At 44.5% G+C, this 14,605-nt stretch overlaps 1 protein-coding gene across 1 annotated transcript in view; it reads right to left on the reverse strand.

Moving 5' to 3' along the window:
* Positions 1 to 3,578, reverse strand: part of LOC135919843 (polycystin-1-like) — a 49,002-nt gene extending 45,424 nt beyond the window's left edge. The window contains exons 1-2 of the mRNA XM_065453800.1: positions 3,495 to 3,578; positions 1,328 to 1,513 (exon numbers count right to left, since the gene is read on the reverse strand). The gene's annotated coding sequence lies outside the window, so the exon portion shown is untranslated. The remainder of the gene's footprint in view (positions 1 to 1,327; positions 1,514 to 3,494) is intronic.
* Positions 3,579 to 14,605: the final 11,027 nt, after the last annotated feature.

The raw sequence follows: 14,605 nt of genomic DNA on the forward strand, positions 1-14,605 counted from the left end.
CCAGACCACCACAACCCTGATAAAGGAAGTTGTTGTTAAAGCAATCAGAAAGCTTCTAATGAATTCGATATACTCTTTGCCTCATGTGCTGTATACGCAGTTCTTGGAGATGTCTCATGTTATAACAATGCGCAGTGTGCAAAATAGGACTTTCGCTCTTGCTAAGTGTTCTAAATCGCAACTGTCAAAATCTCTCCCATCTGCTAGTGCAGATTTAGCGCGAGCTTCAGCATCACAACAATTTAAACAAGAAGTTCATCCTGAGCAAGATTCATTAGGCAATCAGGAGGCGTACATGAAACGCCGGCCTCATAAACGCACCAGGAGACGTATTCTCGGGTGATTACTTTGGGCGATCCTGTCACCTTCACGTGACGTAGTGCTCAACTAGCTAATAAGTGAGCCCTAAAAGCGATATCGCCGAAAGCGACCATTCGAGAGTACGCCCCCGGATCTCCTAATAACAAGTTACCTAGTAATCCTCCTAACTCCAAAACTAAAACGTTTGCGAAAGAATCCTTCACCAGGACCCACATTTCGAATAAAGTTTTCTGGACCAAACAGCTGCTGCTCCTTGGCTCTCGGCAATACAAGGTGCCTAGAGTACTCCAGTGGAACTGCTTGTCAATACTTTTGTATCTAATACCCCAACCATACTACGGATACTACACTATTGCAAGAAACTTGGTTGACAGCATGTCAAAATTTTCAATTAAAGAACTATCGTTGTTTCTGATTGGACAGGTCTTCCCAAGATGGAAAGTTGGCTTCGTTCATTTCGTCCAAAATAAGTCATAGAGCAAAAATTTTCATATCAGAATATATCTGGGAAGGCGAAGTAATAGACTTACAAGAACAAAGCACTTCAAAGCTCGGCACCACTGTCTGTAATAAATGCCCACTTCCCTGCAAGAATACGTGATGTCTGTACGAATGAAGTCAGCGTGGATTGCTATGAAAGAAACGTTGCATATGCAGATGGTTTCAATTCACGTCATGTGGTGTGGTGTTCTCGCACAGATCCATTTGGAAAAGGTTTCTGCGATCGGGCAGCTTATAATGATTTAAATTTTTTCAAATTGTAATATTGCAAATTTTGCTCGATGTCAGTCGCGGGGTTTTGTCTTATATCAAATCTAAGAACGTGACTCTCTGGACGAACCGATCGCAGTAGGCTACTAATGTCGATTCCATTTGGGTCGGGTCCAGGCCGATGTGTTGGGCAGCGCCTGATATTTTGAATATCGTTTCCAACGCGGCACGAGCAAGGCGGGTGATGAGTTTCATGCCGGTGGAAACTTGCATGATGGTGAGTCACATTCCTCACCTATTTTCGGTTTCCCTCGCCTGCTCCAACGCAAGAGCTGTATGACTTGCCAGAATTCTTGAGTTGTCTTGCCAAACACGTTGGCGAGGGGCCGCAAGACGGCGCGAAATTGTGACACGTGATGAGGTCTTCCTGCCGGCTGCTAGCCTCCCGTTGCAAGGCAGCCGCACGTCAAGGGGGACATGTCTGGAATGTAGAACGCTATTTGTTACAGTCGGCACTGACTTCGCGCTTCCGAATGGCGCTCAGGTGGTAAAAGTGCAACCTCGTGAATTGACTCGGAAATGAAGAAAATGAAGCTGCCGAGAAATTAGTGGTGTAGCGGTGTCGTGTTCAACATGCAGCCGGTGAACAGTTCATTCGGGACACTTCGCTAAATGTGTATGCACGCTCGGCTTCATAAGTTTTGGTCGCTCAAAGAGGTTCGAAAAGGACAACATTGAACAAAGCGTCTGCCGAGAGCGGCCTCCATTGCGCAATGAATTTATAATCTGCTGTTTTGCAGTGAACATCACTGTCCATCACCTGGACCTTCGACGTATCTCGTGGGCGCCCATCTGTCATATATTGTTCTCCGTATGAGAGATATCGGTGCGTGCGCAACTTTGCTAAACAGCAAACTTACAAAACTGCCAAAAAAAAAAAGCTATTTTTCTAGCGAGCAAGCTGCTGGAGCCTGGTTGTTCTGCTGCTTGTTATCTTTGTTTTATTAGTATTAAACCAAATGAAAAAGCCGATTTTTGTATATCTTGAGATCCCATATTTCTGAGACCTAGGTAATTATCTATCAGTGCTTGAACACTTCATTAACGAATTACGACACTCGACAGCCAAAAACGAATACGGCTGAAATGACTATGCGAGAATCGAATTACTCACAGTTCACCTACCACAATAAACCTATTTGGACTAACGCAGAGGAGAGGCTCTTCATGGCGCTTCGTCTCGTGCACTTTTCTAGACGCTTAGGCTGAAGTATGGTTGAAAGTACCGGGCGAATGGGCAGGTAGTAACACGCGTACTAGCAGCGAAGCAGTTTTTCTACAAGGCAACATATTTCAAGAGGGCCGAACACGAGGACATGGGCTGAACACGAGAGGTTTCGCAAAGCCCATAAAAAAATTAAAGAAATTAATCACCATAATCACGCCCTTTACCAGCATCTACGGTTCAAATCATCAAGGTTTTTCATCGGGGCTCCCAATATATGCATTATTTCAAAAACTTTTGGATATAGTGCATGCAGCAAAAACTCTGTGGCTATACACCTCTGCTGCGAAACGCGATCCAAGTAGACGGTTTCTATTCCTGGCCGCATTTTTACGGGCTCTGAATGAAAAGCATTTGTGTACCACGTTGTGGACAGGTGTTTAGTCACACCTTTCGCATGAACCCGGATACATATTAAGTAATTCCAAGGATATTCTATATCTCGCTCTCAAAATTTCCTGCGAGCAAGCCCCAACTATATTAAGCATTCCTAGTACAGCAAGAAGGCTAAGACAAACTCTGTAGCTCATCAATTTTCCCCGCCTGGCACAGTATTTTGACTGCCCATATTATTTTCCATTCTTCCCGCTCTTTGTCATTCGCTCCTCGGAGGTGGCTCGAAGGGCATCGTTATCATTGGGATTGGGCTCTTCGGACGCATAAGAATAATGGAAAACGAAAACGAAATGCAACGTCCCAAAATATGCGCCCGCGATGTTGCACCCAAGACTCATTACATGAGCGTATTCGCATTCGGCTCTCGTCCCAATGCGACTTCCACGGCTGATTGAGCATGTCATTGTCCGTCCCCAACTCAGCATCTCCCTTCTTACGTTGCTTTGTTGGTTTTTTTCCCCCAGTAACAGTGGCGACATACCTGCACCCAAGCTTTCTTCATTCGCAAGCTCCATCACCATATGGGTAACCGCAGATGAGCCAAACTCCTGCGTTCGCCTCCTACCGTCAAGATGCTTCACCCTGAAAGCCCTCTTCCCATTTCCTTCAGACAGACGACAGACTCACGACAGCAGAAATATACATCCAATACAGAACATAGCGAATACGTTGTTAGACCAAGCCTCCTATTCACGCCGAAGCGTGAAATAAAAAATGCCAACTGGCCCTAGCAACGTGCAAGACAAGAACAACATACTTGAGTCACCGATGTGAAGCTCACCTTGCCGAAAGTAAGCTCGCTGTGCTCTGCAGATGAAGTCAGGCCTAAAACAGAAGGAACTGCACCTGGGCAGTTCGCTTGCTTTGTCGCATGCTCCTCACGTTATGGTGCGCACCCACTATGCGGAATTGGCTTAGAAACCGGCGGTTAAAGCGGTGAGGGGTCACACAACTTGAGAAAGGAAGTATATGTCGGGGTAAAGCTGAACTTGTAGAATAAATTAAAGTACACAAATTACTGTCGGAAACGTCAATTTGTCTACACTTCACGTACGATGGCGCCCGTCCGTCGTACATGTTGTTCTTTTAGTCCGCGTCTCTGTCGCGTTCTTTTCTTTTCTTCGAGTATGTTAAACCAACTCGCCCACATCAAGCTTCTGCTACTTGAACATTCGTCGCGCATGCCTTTTGCCTAAAAAAATTTCGTCTTGGTAAATATTAAGAATGGAAAACAATATCAGTACTCATACCTGCAAGTGATGTAATTTTACTGGCGCCGCTCGTAAGAGGCAGCGTAGTGGCGCCTGTGCGATGTCATTACAGGCCCTGCAGGGTGTGTTAAAACTTTTTAGGGTGCGACAACTTTTGGCACGGCCGCCTATGTCATGACCAAGTTTTAGTCGCCCGCATAGAGTTAGAACACCGTCAGAGAAGTGCAACGTCACAGCTAAGCCTTGCTATTGAAGTTGGTGCTTCGTTCTACGTTTGAAACTGCCATATTTTTTACATCTAAATCAAAGTATACCTTCAAAACAAAGATGTGTTCTTTGTTCTTGGTTTCCAGAGATATTTGATTCCTTATTTGTTATCTCATTCCACGTCAGTAATACATGCTTTCTTTCTGTTGAATTTTTGCTATTTCTTGCTTATCAACTTTCAGTTTTGACTATAGTCTTAGTTCACGCGAACGATCCTCCGACATACCCACGGCTGTGTACCACTTTGTGTAAGGGAAAGAAAGCTGACCTCAGAGACGACCGCCCGATAGGGTCGCACCCATATCCCCGCGAGCACTACAGTGCTTCTAGTGTTCGCGTTTCGGACGTATAGCAGTAATGGTTGTCGGTAAACTATTAGTTGCCGAAAATGTTGGGCTGAACACAACGATAACTATATGAGTCATTTCCTATAGCACAGCAATGGACAGTTCGCCATTAAGGCTCCCCTCATACACAACGTCGTTGGTCATCCACTTTGATGCAGTGGAACGGCACTGACTTTTTTTTCTATTTTATACACTGATTTCATATATGACTTGCTATCGCATGCGCAATGACACATGCACTAGGCACGCCGTTAGACAAAAGAACTGTCGAGCTTACCCGCCGCGGTTGCTCAGTGGCCATGGTGTTGGGCGGCTGAGCACGAGGTCGCGGGATCGAATCCCGGCCACGGCGGCCGCATTTCGATGGGGGCGAAATGCGCGAACACCCGTGTACTTACATTGAGGCTCACGTTAACGAATTCCAGTTAGCAGAAATTTCCGGAGTCCTCCACTACGGCGTGCCTCATAATCAGAAAGTGGTTTTGGCACGTAAAACTCCATAATTTTACCTGTGGAGCCTCCCTGGCTTGGTCAAGGGTTCTCGTCTTCCACTTCGGAGGCCCAGGTTCGACTCCCACCAAAGCAGAAAGTTACTAAACGTCCTTTTCAAGGACACTATTCTCTTTTTAATCGTAACCTAGCTGAAAATCTGACACCATTGCGAGCATGTCGTGACGTGTTTTCACTATTTGCGCCGTCGGCGATTTTTCGAACCCTATTTCGATCACGCCGACTACGCCGGCGGACCGAAAGAGTGTCATGTTATGCATGTCTGGTAAGAATGCTGCGTAGGGTGCCTGCGAATATGTTCCATAATCACGCAGAGCTGCTTATCCTCTACCGCATTCGTAGCCGATGCAACTTAGGAATGAGACATGCATGGTACTGTGATAAACCGCGCCACATAAACTGGTTTTACAAGGGCCTGTGACTGCATAGTTCTTCAAAACTTGCGAATGATGGTTTTGCTTAAGTACAGACTGAACCACTTTGGCGTCGCCGTAAAGCTGTTCTTGTATAATGTGCGGCCATCTGGTAATATTGTAGAAATGTCATAGCTGTGTTTCTTATAGCACAGCCTAAATGGACGCTATGACGTACTGGACTCCAACATGGGACTTCTGCTCATGCCTTAAGTACCAAGACACCACAACGGCAGTGGTGCTTATAGTGTGGCACACTTCGATTTTATCTCGAACTGTTATCTCTAACTTCTTTATTAGTTTTTTTATGTGAAACGCGGAAGAACAGCTTAGAGAAATCGAAAAAGTAAGATCAACTTGTTTGTGGTTATCACTTGAGTAACTGATGAGCGGCCCTTACGGAAACCATGCTGTGCAGGAGAGAACATATGCTTTCTTTCAAATGTATAGTTATGTGTTTATTTATTACGGGCTCTAGTATTTTCCACGTACAGCTAGTCAGTGATATTGGTCGGTAATTTGAGACCGCCGCTTTGCTGCCTGATTTACGTATAGGTATTTTTTGGCGGTCTTCCATTTTGTGGGAACAATCCAAGGTTTCAGTTATTTATTAAATGTTGTGCATAAGGATTTGCCTTCCCACTCCACATACCTCTTCAGAAAGATTGAAAATTTAGAAGGCCCAATGTTTGTCCAACAAAATGTCGCGAGCCAATTATCGACACTTGTCAACAACTTCCTGAATCATGTTTCGACAATTGCCCAATGTTTCTTCAAGGTCATTTGTTGACGTTGAAGAATTACATTTCAATAACATTTCAAAACCTTTTTTTTTGTAAGGGGGGTTGAGGACCCATGCCCTTCCTTGTATCAATGTCCTAAAAAGGTTAACCACGCCATGCGCAGTAAATGTTAGTAGTTTTATCTGTGTGCGGTTGGCAGGTACCATGGATCGTATGTTTTTATATTCTATGGCAAAAACTGATTGGAAGTAATCGTTAAAGAGGTTAAGAAAGGCATTGTTGTCAGAGAGAAATGCGCGTGCACCTCATTTTCCTGTGTATTCAGATATTTCCAAAATATATTTGGAGCATCTTTTCGTAAAGTTGGGAAGGATCTGCAAACTAATCTTCTCAAGCAAGTTTATGCCTCGAATAACTAGCGGCTACTGCAAGATCATTTCTAGTTAGAGTTGCTGGTTTCGTGTTGAACTTCTTTCTTAATCGGTTGAGCAATATGAGTCAATTTCTTTTCTTGATTTTGAATCGGAACCTATCAATTATCCCATCGCCTTATCTATCGTCTTCAACATCAAGCCATACTCGTCACCATCATCCTAATTCGCTGACAGCGTACTTTGCACGAACAGATTTCTTCAAGTTTTCCTTTTTTCCTCGTACTGTAACCGATAGGAATGATTCTTTATTGCCTTTTTTAACACTTTGATACTTCTAAACGTGACCATGTTTATATTTGCTTTCTTTATCTCCTCACTCACCCTGCTTGAACCTGCAGAATGTGTGCAGTATTGAATAAATAATAATTATAATGTTACTTGGGCAATAGAAACCACACGTCTGACGATTCTAACCGCACTGCCAAATCAAAGGTACCTCAGGGGGTCGAAATGACTGAAAGGAGACGTTGCTCTCGTCGTGAAGCCCTTGCCGAAATTCAGAGCATAACGCAGGGATATGCTGGACTAACCGCCCGCCAATGGATCAGCATGGACTCACCTCTGTCCCAGACGGCCACAACTCTGATAGAGAAAGTTGTTGTTAAAGGAACCAGAAAGCTTCTAACGAATTTGATATACTCTTTGCCTCATGTGCTGTACACGCAGTTCTCTGAGATGTCTCAGGTTAAAACAAAGTCTAGTGTCCAAAATAGGACCTTCGCTCTTGCTAAGTCTTCTAAATCACAACTGCCGAAATGTCTCCCATCTGCTTGTGCAGATTTAGCGCGAGCTTCAAATTCACAATAATTTGGTCAAGAAGTTATTTGTGAGCAATACTGACTAGGCAATCAGGACACGTACAACGCACCAGGATACGTATTCTCGGGCGATTGCATTCGGCGATACTATCGTCTTCGCGTGACATAGTGCTCAATTAGCCAATGAGCGAGCCCTAAAAGTGACATCGCCGAAAGCGACCATACGAGAATACGTCCACAGATCTCCTAATAACAAATTGACTAATTATCCTCCTCACTCCAAAACTAAAAAGTGTGTGAAAGAATCCTTTACTAGGACCCACAATTGGAATAAAGTATTCTGGACCAAGCAGTTGCTGCTCCTCGCCTCTCGGCAAAGCAAGGTGCCTAGAGTACTCCAGTGGAACTGCCTTTCAGTATTTTCGTATCTAATATTCCAACATACTACGGATACTACACTATTTCAAGAAACTTGGTTGATAGCTTGTCAAGATTTTCAATTAAAGAACGATCATTGTTTTCGATAGGATAGGCCTTCCCAAGGTGGAAAGTTGGCTTCGTTCATTTCGTCTAAAATTTGTCATAGACCGAAAATTTCGTATCAGAATATGTCGCCGGAAGGCAAAGTAATAATATTACAAAAACAAAGCATTTCAAAGCTCGGCGCCACTGTCTGTAGTAAGTACCAACTTCACTGCAAGGATGCGAGATGTCTGTGCGTATGAAGTCACCATGGATTGCTGCGAAAAGAACATGTTATATGCGGGTGATCTCAATTCACATCATGTGGTGGGGTGTTTTCGCACAGATGCATCTGGAAAAGCCTTGTGCGATCGGGCCGCTTCGAACCATTTTACTTTCTTTAAACTCAATTGTAATGTTGCGATTTTTTCTCGATATCAGTCGCGGCTCTCTGTCCTACATTTGATATTTGCAAGCTCAGTAACATCAATCTCGTCTTGGCCTGTGGATGATGACGCCACAAGTTTTTATTACCGCCCTCTATTGAAAAATTTTGCTTGTCAATGAATTCGTTGAGATATTTCACTACATATTTCCGCGGACTATTCGATATTTATGAAAACGTTACAGTCCACGTTGTCCTCTTTGATATGTATGGAGAGAGACGCAGAAGCTATGAGAGATTAGTCAGTTTTAAAAGCACCCTAAATAAATATCAATTTGTAGCATTGACATCAAAAGTTCTGGCTGTTCCTGGTGAAACTCTGACTGCGCGCGAGATAACGGACGCCGATATGCTGCGTGGAAGAAACTTAACCAATGCGCCACTGTTTGGAGTAACTTTACGTATGCAGGTACTATGTTGAAACAATATCATTAGGAATGAATAACAACGATGAAAAACGCTATAACTTCATGTCGAAGAAAGACAATGAAAAAAAATCGTTTTTCTTTTTGGCTTTCACAAAGCTATAACCAGCGGCTATGAATATTGATTCAGTTGTTCTATCGCATAAATAACCATAAGAATTATTGGACGAAACATCGAGAGACATAAAAAAAAAACCTTTCCCAACTCAGTTACAATTGAACTTTGCCAGAACTGCATTGTGGGCAATCTTTCTAAAAGTAATGATTGAAGAGCTTGCGCACGTTGTGTGAATGTTACGTGCTTCAGCCCCACGTCGCGATGGTATTACGACGAGCATGTTAAACATATTATTTCACATATCTCCACGAGACCTTCTTAATATCGTCCACTGCTCCCTTAAGCGTGGTTGGGTTCCTCCAGATTGGAGGCTCGCTAATATTTTACCCCTGCTGAAGGAACAAGGAGTGGGATTGCATATGAACAACAAAATGCCCATTGCACTAACTTCTCATATTAGGAAATTAATAGAAAGAGTGTTGTATGTTCTTACAAGGAGGTTTTCAACTGATAATCAGTTACTGGGCTGAATATTAGACTGTGTTTAGACCCGGATGATCGATGTGGCACGCGCACATTGATTGGGAGGTCCGTATTATAGGGCCCCTGAAACGGTTCGGAAAATGTTAGTAAACGTGTAGAATACAGCTAAAGTTATTCGTTCGCACCACAATTTGTGTCAAGCGCGTCAAATAAGAGAGCTACGGACAACTGCAAGTTACCCTCCTTCATAGCCGTGCATAGTCTCCTCGACTCGTTCGACGAGTGATCGGGACTAAGCTCCGCCTTCACTGGATCTACGTCATGATGACACGTCGTGTCGTCAACTTCCGCTTCTCTAGCAGCGAGCGAGTGCGCGAAGCCTCTCCAAACTCTCCGCCAGCTGCTTGGCAGTCGGCCGCAAGCGACAGCTATCGAAGCAGCGTGCGTTGAGAGCATTCTGCCGCAGGCGCCAAACGTGTCTGGCATTCCGGTAACTACAGGCGAGCTGGGCATTTCGACGGAAGGGCGGAAGCATAAACTCATGCTAATGAAGGAACTTTAGCGTAGGCGTACGTACGTGAGCTTCCTGATCTGTCTGCACGGTCAAGAGGTTAACCAGGCAAACAAAGCGCTAATATTGCTCTAACCAAGAGTAAAACATTATAAACATTTACAAAAACAACGTGTTAACGATTACACTCCTGTGAAAAGTTTACACCAGCAGAAAATAATAATACCTTTCGTTACTGCTACTGTGTGTTGTTGAGCACTGTGCCACAAGATGCCTGCAGCGTGCAGACTATTCGGATTATCGCTTCTGCTCATTCCCTGAAACGACACGGTCAAACGGCCAATCACTATCCCCTTGCGCTTGCGTTTACCCTAATACCGGATTCACGAAATGCTATTGCGTTAGCAATCTTCCGGCGTAAAGTGACGGCCGCAAACATGCTAATTCAAGCCAGTCGCTACGTTTGTAGTCCACAAGGCAACAAAGTCGAATCTTAGTGCTCGCGAAAAGACTGAGACCGACTCTGACCGCGGAGCTCTAGTCAAAATGGAGCACGTTGCAACACAAGCAGACGACACTTGCTGTGTGCCGGAAGTGAAGTGTAGTGATGAATTGTTCTTGTGCATTCTCTTTCGGTTACTTTCATCTTATACAGACAAATTAACTAACATTCTGACTATTACGAACATCATTTGTTCGCCATAAAGCTGAAAAAGTTATCGATGACGCGCATCGGAGAGCTCGCCCTCCCGACGTCAATTGGGTGATTTACGTCATATGGGTAGGGGCGGCTGCAAATTCCGCCGATCAGTGTGCTGCGATCGGCAGCGATGTACATTTTTAAAACCTTATAATAAATTACGCGATTTACGCGAAGCACTTAGATGCGTCAAGTAATGATCAGATGGACCTACCCTAACGACTCAGTACATCTGTACAATATCGTCAAAATTGTTTCAGGGTCCCTTTAAATTCGCTCAATACAGGCGTTGAACGTTGGTGACTCTTGATATAGATAAGACATGAGACGGTGTGGAGTATGTCAGTCTCCTGCATATCGTAAAGAGCGTGAATTTTTCTTGATATTGCACAAATTGTACCGATGCATTCTTAAAATATAGAAAATTATATTGCAACCAAGGAGGCGTTTCGACGCCAAAGTATAATCAATCCACAGGAGTTTGAGTGGATTCCGTTCTCTCTCCTATTTTGTTTAACGTTATAATGAGTTCAAGTCCATTGTGTCATGACGTACAAATGTAATGCAGTTGTACGACGTTGCATTCTCTGCGTCAACGAGCCACATTTACTCATTGCATAGAACGCTACAATCATATTTATCGATACTTGGTGATCGGCTTGAGGACCTTCGTATCTCAATAAATTTTAGCAAGAGTGCCTTCATTGAATGCCTCCTAAATTTTTTCTTAAGTTCTCTCTCTAGTACCGCCAAGGAATAATCTCTAAATCTGAATTTATTAAATATCTAGGCATTATATAGGACTCGAAACTCTGCGGATGCAATCACTTCGAACATGTTACTTCTAAGCAATCGCACCCTGTTTTGCATGATTCGCAGATTCGGCCACCACCGTTTTGGGCTACGCATGGATACTATAATAGTGATTTGTCGTATGTGACCCATGTTGTAATCTGGGTGCGTGTTATTTTCTGGCGCGGGAGTATGCGAGATTAAACCCCTTCGTTCTTCTAGAGCGTTAGGCTCTGCGGATTTGTCTTCGTTTACCAAAATTCTTTGCAAATGATGCAATATATGAAGAAGCCCGGTTGCCGACACTGGTTTTGCAGATTCCGCAGTGTCACAGTAAAAAAAAAAAAAACGTACCTAAAAATTGAGGCAATCGCTGTTTCTAATTATTAAGAAAAAATGGCTGTGGCTTAGGTAAGGTTAAGCCCAGGATGCGAAGCATACTAGCCTTTATTTTAGTTGTTGAACCACTGTTTAGCCTGGTGAACTGCTGTTGCTTGGCTATATTTGGTTCGGCTAGACGAAGAAACAACTCATGCATTACTTCTTCGCCTTCAAGAGTGGAACGCGACAGCGTTCCCGTCGACCCGCCAAGGGGTGTAAGACAATGGGCTACAGGGCAGCGACTACGCGCCCCGCATTGGACGCGGTGAGCGTCGAGCAAAGCAGCGTTCGGCGCGGCAACGAAATGTGCGCCTGAGCAAGAGACGCACGCCTTAGAAACAGCGCGTTTCTAAGGCAACACCGCATTCACTAGAGGCGCTTTTGTACCGCTTTGAAGCGTTGTACTCGTGGCTCAGTGGTAGCGTCTCCGTCCCACACTCCGGAGACCCTGGTTCGATTCCCACCCAGCCCGTCTTGCAAGAGTTGAGCCAAAGCCACTTCTCCTCTGTCGTGACGTCACGGTGTCACGTGATTTCATGGTCACCGCCGCGCCTGAGGAGCTGGGTTGAGCCCTCGTAATATGCTTCGCATAAAAATCTGCGTTCTTTGACCAAACTTGGTCGCGTTTATACAATACGCGGGTTCTTCTTGTGGAAGCACATCCAGAACCATTAAAAGTTCAGACACTCTAGATCATTTTTCTCAAAAAGCCCGTAAACACTACTAAGCTTGAATTAGATGATACATTTCCTTCCAATGTCAAACTATTCTACGTTAAATATTTAGGCTCCCTATTATAAAATCATTAAGCGCAATTGAAAACAGATAACGTAATGCAGACGGGTGCATAATACTTTGAGAGAAAGCGCTGGTAGGTTTACTTTTTTCTGAGACGCTACCCTGCGGTTATTCCTTGCGACTTCCTGATTTCACACTCACATTCCAGGCAGTATCATTGACCATTGCTTCACTGTTTCGAAAACTTCTTGTAAATTATTCGGCAGCTGTATTAGTGATCCATTGCTTGTTCGTGAGCACAGCACACACCTCATCCTCGGACAATGAACCCCGATAAACTTCAAACTCCAAATTTCCAATTAACTAAACTCAAACCGAACAGTTTTGAAAGTGCTAGAAACATTAAACACCTTCCACCTTAAGTGCGGTGACCTAGATGTCGATACCAGGTCATCATTTCTCGATTTTAAATGAAATGGGCGACACACTTGTGCGTACGTCCGTACTGATGCACCTGTTGGTGTGTGTTCGGCCGACTTCTGCTTTGTATCACCGCGGCTAGATGGAAAATACTTTCTATTTTAAAATACACCGGAAAATAGTGATTACAAATACCAGATTTTAACCATTTGCTTTTTCCTTGGTACAACCAATAGTACCAATTTATTTAGCTTAAATAAATAAATAAATTATTATTAATTAATTATTTAATAAATATGTGCCGCATGTAAATGGGAAATCACCCTCAAAGAATACTTTTGCGGTAATACACCAATAAATTTTTATTTAAACAGGTCTGGTCTGACGCTCCTCGATGCCTGTGTACGAAGACTCTCAAACCATTTAAACACATTTTTGTTAGCCGGCCGTTATTTCACAATACAAAGAAAAAAGGAATTATAGATACCATTCCGAAAATTAGGCATTGTTGTAAACACCTAAATATTCTCAACTTCGGGCATTTGCATTGTGTTTTAGCCATAGTAACGTATGCATGGCTGTCTGCGGGTTGTTGTGTGACACAAGGAGAATACCTTGGTAACTTATCTTTTTCTCGTTTGATATTTCACAAAAGTCTAATTTTAAATCGATCAGTATTTGCTACTTTCACATTTGCTATGCTGTCACAAAGCACAAATTTTTCTATCTTTAATTTATTATTTCATTTATTGTACGAATTCAGCTTTACCCAGGAGGAAGAGGAATAAACTTTTATTGTAGAACCAGCACTTTATGATGGCCGGGCCTACGCCTCCCACGAAGGGACGTCGAGGGCTTGCCTCGCCGCAGCCTCGCGGGCGTGCTGGGTCGCCCAGGTTTGGTCGTCGAGGGCGGAGCTCCGCAGAGCCTCATGCAACCTCGACGAGAGAGTCGTGGTGTTAGTCTGTGCGTACTGTGCTGGGCACTCCCATAGCATATGCGGAAGCGTAGCCGGGTGAATTCCACAGCACCGGCAGTTGGGGGTAGTGTAGTCGTCCAGAAATATAAGGTGGAGGCGGGCGGGTGAAGGGTACGTGTTTGTTCGTAGTAGGCGCAGGGTGGTAGCCTGCGCCTGGCTGAACTTTGAGTGAGGTGGGGGGAAGATTCGGCGACTGAGGTAAAAGGCTTTAACGAGATCGTTATAAGTTGTCAGACTGTACCTGGTGTCCAACTCATCTCCAGTGACTCCGGCGCGGTTGACTAGGCCTCGCGCAATGGAGTGGGTGACCTCGTTGAGATTGGGGAGGTGTGGGTGGACAGGGCCCGCATGGGCCGGGATCCATGTTAGGGAGATTATGCTGTCTTTAGAGTGTGGTGCCTGGCAGAGGATGCGAAGAGCATGGGGAGAAATGCGGCCTTTGCTGAAGTTAGTAATAGCTGAGCGAGAGTCACACACTATGGTGTGACAGGTGGGATCTAAAGTGGCCAGGGCGATGGCCACTTCTTCGGCCGTCTCGGCAGCGGGGTAGTGACGCTGCAGGCGTGGTGTATACTCCATCGCGTGTGGCGACGGCCACAAATCGTGTGCCATGGGAGTATTGGGCTGCATCAACAAATGTGACGTCAGGTACGTGGGCAAGGGGTTTATGATAGCTCCGGCCCGAGTTTGGCGCCGGGCCCTGTTATATTCAGGGTGCATACCCCAACATATACTTTTTTTTATTTGTGTCGCCCCTCAGCCGTTTAACGACCGGTTTCCTGACCGATCCCGCGTAGTGGGTACAGGCCGTAACA

Source organism: Dermacentor albipictus, chromosome 9, assembly GCF_038994185.2.
Source record: "Dermacentor albipictus isolate Rhodes 1998 colony chromosome 9, USDA_Dalb.pri_finalv2, whole genome shotgun sequence".
Taxonomy (NCBI): domain Eukaryota; kingdom Metazoa; phylum Arthropoda; class Arachnida; order Ixodida; family Ixodidae; genus Dermacentor; species Dermacentor albipictus.